Source organism: Myotis lucifugus, unplaced genomic scaffold, assembly GCF_000147115.1.
Source record: "Myotis lucifugus unplaced genomic scaffold, Myoluc2.0 scaffold_656, whole genome shotgun sequence".
Taxonomy (NCBI): domain Eukaryota; kingdom Metazoa; phylum Chordata; class Mammalia; order Chiroptera; family Vespertilionidae; genus Myotis; species Myotis lucifugus.
In genome coordinates, this window is record NW_005871704.1 from 277,106 (window position 1) to 283,990 (window position 6,885).

Here is a 6,885-nt window from a genome sequence, read left to right on the forward strand (position 1 = left end):
AACTACAGGACGTTGAAAAAAGAGATAGAGGAAGACATAAACAGATGGGAGAACATACCGTGTTCATGGATTGGTAGAATCAACATCATTAACATGTCCATACTACCCAAAGCAATCTATAAATTCAACGCACTTCCCATTAAAATACCAATGGCATACTTCACAGATCTAGAATGAACTCTCCAAAAATTCATCTGGAATAAAAAAAGACCCCAAATAGCTGCAGCAATCCTGAGAAAAAACAAAGTAGGTGGGATCTCAATACCAGATATCAAGCTGTATTACAAAGCCACTGTTCTCAAAACTGCCTGGTACTGGCACAAGAACAGACATATAGATCAGTGGAATAGAATAGAGAGTCCAGAAATTAGCCTGAACCAATATGCTCAATTAATATTTGACAAAGGAGGCAAGAACATACAATGGAGCCAAGATAGTCTCTTCAATAAATGGTGTTGGGAAAATTGGACAGATTTTGCAAAAAAATGAAAGACAGTATGGAGTTTCCTCAAAAAACTAAAAATGGAACTCCCATTTGACCCTGTGATCCCACTTCTAGGAATATGTCCCAAGAAACCAGAAACATCAATCAGAAAGGATATGTGCACCCCTATGTTCATAGCAGCACAATTCACCATAGCTAAGATCTGGAAACAGCCTAAGTGCCCATCAGTAGATGAATGGATTAGAAAACTGTGGTACATCTACACAATGGAATACTATGCTGCTGTAAAAAAGAAGGAACTCTTACCATTTGCAAAGGCATGGATGGAACTGGAGAGCATTATGCTAAGTGAAATAAGCCAGTCAATGAAGGAAAAATACCCCATGATCTCACTCATTCATGGATAATAAAGATGATTATAAACTTATGAACAATAATACAGAGGTACAGAGGCAGATCTGCCTCAAAGTGATTGTCAAACTGCAGCGGGAAGGCCAGGGAGGGTTGGGGGGCAGGAGGGAGGGGGGTAAGAGATCAACCGAAGGACTTGTATACATGCATATAAGCATAAACAAAGGACATAAGACACTGGTGGGTAGGGGACACCAGGTTATTGTCAAAGGGGGGGGGAACAGGAGACATATGTAATACTCTTTGTAATACTTTAAGCAATAAAACAATTTTAAAAAAAGAAAATACATTGTTCTTTCTGGTGATCTATGTGATACCCACCATATACTTTTATTGTTAACCCCTATGGAGAAGAGACCCTGCCCTTGGAGGGTGTGGATTTCTTCCCTGCCAGCCACCACTGGGAGCAAGCAGCTGCTTTGCCCGTGTATGTAAATTTCTCCTATTAAAATGCTAATAAATTTAAATAAAGCTACGTGTAATTTTTTCAGAATCAAACTTGAATTTAGACTTCGGGGATTTCCCCCATGGCTTACTGCACAGAATTACCCTGCCCCATATGACTTAGAGATAAGACTCACCAATGTCCCTTTTCCCTTATAATAAGGCCAGACAGAGACCATTCAATTATTATTTTTGTCTCAATAAAGATGAACTGAGCTGTTTCCCTCCACTGATTAATCACAATAAACTGCTTACAAGTAAACCTTAACTCAGCTTCCCTCCTTTCTCCAGTCCCCTGAACTTTGAACCACTCTCGTGCTGATCCAGCCAAAAATCCTTCCTTATAGATCCTGCCTGAGAGTGAGCAAACCTCAGGGGAAAACGTTCCCTGTTTTCCCCACTTCCTCCTCACCTGTTCTTTCCAGCAGAACCTTGTTGATCCTTCCCGGTGAAGACAGTTGCTTTCTTCCTGGCCTGTGAGATGCTTGCAGCTCTATGGCTGGGTTGTTTTCCACATCACAATAGCCTCCTTCCCTTACTGCAATAATCCTGTCAAAAAAAATTTATTTTGACTTGTCTAGATTATTTTTATTTGATAATACAGATTGCCATATTGTTTCATTATCTGTTGAATAGTTTACTCCCTTTTACCCTGATTTGGAGCTGTTTTTTGCGTGTGTTTTTTGGAAAAATGACTATGCCAGATTCAGGTATTGTTCCTGGCACATCTTAATCTGCTGTTTCTCTGACTGTTGCCTATAACTATTTTTATAAATTCTTGTTTCTAGTTTAGTCCTTGAGTCTGTCTTTGTCTCCCCATTTTCCTTCTTCACTTACCTGTCTCCTTGAGGTCAAGCTCCTGTCTTCAGATCACTCCAGTGAGCCCTGCATGGAGAGTGGGTTCCTTCCCAGAGCCTGGTAAATTCCTGACTCTGACCTCCAGCTGAAACTTAAGTTCTGGCTGTGGAGGAGGTGCCTGAATTTATACCCCAAGAAGGATGTAAAAAAGTGGTTTCACTTTTGAATTTTCTAATAAATCAGCTGACTAAAAGGAATTCTGTTTGTTTATTCATTTTTATTGCGATTATTTTTGTTTTAAAATTACTGAAATTAGAAGACTAAGTAATTGTGTGTTTGTGTGTGTGTGTGTGTGTGTGTGTGTGTGTGTGTGTGTGTGTGAATCCATGAGGTTTAGGGTGAACACAAAATAAAAAACCACATCACAAACAGGATAGAGAGAGAATTTGGGAGGAGACATGGCCACAATTTACAGATCAGTGATTTCCTCAGGAAAGTGCTATAACTGCTTTGCTGTTCTAATTCTCATGTAACCTAAGGACAAAGGGAGAAGCATGCTCCCAGTGCTAATAAAATCTGTTAGTTTTTATTTCAGTAAAGGACTTTTATGCTAGAATTAGTTTCAAGTCTTGAAACTCTGTTTTCCAGAAATGGTTAGTTTGAAAATGAATAAATCTTTCAATATTTTATTACCTGATTTGATTCATTCAACTCAAAAGTGTGCTAAGCTCTTAAAGGTGTGTTGTATAAAAATCTAAAGAGCATATTCTGAGTTTATGGAGAGAAAGAGAGAATTTTCCTCTTCTGTATCCTTCATATTAGAGTTTTCTAGTAATGTTATTTCTGACAGTTGGTCCTCAAACGTAAACCCATATAAAGGATTTTGCTTTATCATGTTTCTCTGAATATAATACATCATAATTGTTATGCCCAGATTCCAAGATCCCCAAAATACCACACTGGGAGCCAGTTCGATGCAAAAGCAGAAGGTCCTTTTATTGGGGGCGCCAACCCGACTCTGCTCCCGGCTGGCCCACCGACCAGAACAGAGTGTCCTCCCGTGGGAAAAAACCGGCTTAAATAGGGGGGTAGAGCGAGGGGATTGTGGGCCCTGCCGATTGGCCAGGCGCAAGCTGGGTCTTGTTACACAGGATGTGGTCATATCTATGGCGCGCACTTCCCTTGATTGTCATTGGTTAGTTTAAAATCCCGGGCGTGGCCAGCAGGGGCCTGGGCTTCCGGGAAGAAGGCTACACGTGGCCCCAACATGGAGGATACAGACAAGATGGAGGGGAGGGCATAGCCCTCGCCCTTTCATTCCCCCCTTTGTCTTGGAACTTCCGGCTCAATCATGAGTCGGGCTGCATTTCTATTCCACCGTTGCTAGAGGCCTGTACTGGGCATATTTTAACAAATGGTCTGGTGGAAGGGAAAGTAACAACTTCTATTGAAATAGGATTTTTCTTCTTAAAATTCCTCCATGGCCATTAAAAAGCCAAATCGAGATTAATTTATCTACTATCCTGATGTTTGCATAAGCACAACAAGAACGGTAACTGAAAACCACCATTGGAAACTGGTCTTATTGAATTTATGCAAAGAGATGTATTGCCAGATTTCAGAGGAATTATATAAGGAGAAAAACATATTGATTTATTCTAAGATTTTTTTGACTTTCTTTGCTAATTCCTTTTCATGCATAACCATGCCTTAGATTTTTATTCTAACCAGGCCTTTCCTAGCTTTACTACCCCTGATATGGGCATGGTCACGCAGGCCTGTAAGCAGTACACAGGCTGTCAACTGTCAACTGTCTCTCAACAGTGACCAAAACCTGATGGGCACCGTTCCCTGTTCAGTTGGGCACCTTTTGTCAGGCTTATGGGGCAGGATTCAGCTTTTAAAAAGTAAGAGACTTTATTATAGACTTTTGATTTGCATGCTTAAGGAGTTAAAATTTTAGAAGGTAATCTCTTATAGTTTTTTGCATATTGTAGAACATAGCCCTTGGTTTCCTGAAGAAGGTACATTAGATTTTGAATGTTTGCCAAAAAGTTAGTCAGAACTTGAAAAAAAGTTCAGCAGCAGGGAAAAAACTTGCCTCCAAATTGTTTCCCCTTGTGGAAAATGGTATTTCATTTGCCAGAGCCTTTAAGAGAGGCCACGGAGGATAAATCACCCTCCACTCCTTAAGAGAGCAGAAAGAAAAGAAAAAATGGGAGGAATGGCCTTCATGGCTCCCTCCACCTCTATGTCCTAATCCTAAAATGTTTAATTCTCTGTTAATAGAATCACCTGTGCAAAAAGGCCAAAGTATAAAGAAATTGGAATATTAAAAGGTACTCTTTTAAATCAGACTGAAAAAAGAGTGTCATGGTCATCTTAATGTGGTTTCTGTCCAAATTAAAATCTTAATTTGTATTTGGAATCTAAAATCTGTATTAAGAAATGAAACCCCGCTGCCGAATCTGCCTCTGTTGCAGAGAGATTCAAAGGTGGCAGGAGAGGGCAGAGCTATAAGCTCTCCCGCAATGAGATTACTTAATGTTTTGTTTAAAAATTACCGGAGAACATGTCGGGAAGTGCAAAGTTTGGCCAAGGTCACCTTGGGTGCTAGCTATTACTTTGGAAAGTGAAAAAGGAAAAAATTTAAAATCTGTTTTTCTATTAAGCATAACTTTGGGAAAAAATACGCCATCTGAGTCATTTGCTGAAACTTCCCTCAAAGCAGGATGTGGGGGAAGGGAAGAAGGGAGCACATGGCAATCCAATATGGATGCCCCCTCCCCAAGTATTATAATTTAAAGTCCTTCTTGTAATTGAAAAGTTTTACAAAATTTAAAAATGCATCTGGGATTTCTGTGCACATGTAAAGAGAAAAGCTGGCTTAAAACTAATGCACACAACTGTCCTGTTTTTGGACATTGAGATAGAGTTTTGAGCTGGAGTCTCTTTACAAATGTACAAAATAAAACCCAAGACTGATTATTTCCTAAGAAAAATGGCGAATTTGACCCAGGGAAGAAAGAACTACAGGCTTGGTTCTAGCAGCAGGATTGATATTTCCATAATAAAGAACAGTTTTTAAATGCTAATGAAGGGTGTTAAAAAGAAAACCTTAAAGGCTAAAAGAAAATTCAGTAAAATTGTCTCTGTTATAAAAATTTGCTAAAGAATATGCCTTAAAATAATAATTTGGATTTGAGGAATTATTTAACTATATTAATTATAAAAATCTAAGTAGCCCAGGTGAAAGATGGCTTTGCCCTTTAATTAAGGCTGGCTTCCCAAGGCAATTTCTAATGGAGGAAGGGCTAGCCTCCCTTCCCCCAACAGAACAAGCAGGTAGGCCAAAAATTTCTCACCAGTGGCAACTTCTAAAGACAGGCTTGCTTCCCAGTTTCCCATCCTTGATAGAAAGAATGTAACTAATTTGCATTTTAAAGGTTGACAGTTTCCAGTCAATGGCAGCCCAAGGCTTTTGGAGTTTGCTAAATTGAATTAGATATTTTGAAATAACAAAATGCTAAAATATTAATCTAAATTTGCCTCATGAAAAATTTAGAGGACAGAATTAAATCTGTTGGTTGATTATGTCTTGCATTTTTGAAGTTTATTCTTAAAAATGTTACTGATTGAGAAATGCTAAATATTTTATTTGCCAGCTAAAAGTTTAAGGTTCGGACTGAATTGGGAGAAATTGTGTAGTTGTGGTAGCTGAATGCCTGAAGTGTAGAAACTTATTTTTGAGAAAATAATTTTTGTTTTCTCTGAAATAATCAGGAATTCAAAATATGTTACTCATTGGTCTGATTAAAAAAAAAGAGGATTAATTTTGTGACCTCAACTGAAATTTTTAATACAAAAACCAGTTTAAATGTAATTGATATTCTTTAAGATAATTATAAAAGGTATAAACAGCTAATGAGATTTCTGTTTTTTCTTCAATATAATGTTGGCCATCTATCTTTTAAGAATTTTGGTTTGCTCTGTCAAAGAACAGTGTAGACAGCCACCACTTTGGGCTGTGTGACTTGGCAGCCGCCATGTTGGCCGCATGGCTTGCCGCTCCCCTGGGGGCTGCCATCTTGAAACAGCAAAGGCCCCTCCCTCTGATTTAGCCAATCACACAAGGAATGTCTGCTTACTGAGGCAGGATGGGATTTCAGGGGTGGAGCTTTAAGGCAGAGTTTTACTACGGAAATGAGGATGGGGCAGAAAGTGTGCTTGCCTCTCAGATTTATTTAATACTATTTTTAAGAAGATATTTTTAATGCTTAATAAATTAGCAATCACAGTCTTAATATAATCTCAGTGGTATGATAGACCAATGTTTTGAGCAGTTGGCTTTATAAGGGCCGACAATAGAGCTTGTATTTCTTAAAAGAGTTGTAGATAGAGACATTTTTAAAAGATATCTTAAATTCTCAGTAGAACCACAGTTTTGCATATATCATAAACAAATTAAGAGTAATTAATTCCATGGTCAAGACTAGATCCTATTATGTTGAGAACTGTTTTTTAAGTGTTGAAAATTTTTTAATTAGATATGTATTTGACAATTTTTCCTGAGTGCAGTATTTTAAAATATAATATGCTTGGTTGCATAAGGAATTTCTGCAAATAAAAGAAAAAATTGATTTATTAGTAGCAATGTCTTTATTTAAACTAATATGCCTTCTATGTCACTAAAACTTATTAATAAATGTATGCACAGACCCACAAAGTCATTTTTCTAATCTCTTAAATCTAGAAAACCCTGTTTTCCTTAAACTGAGGATAATTAA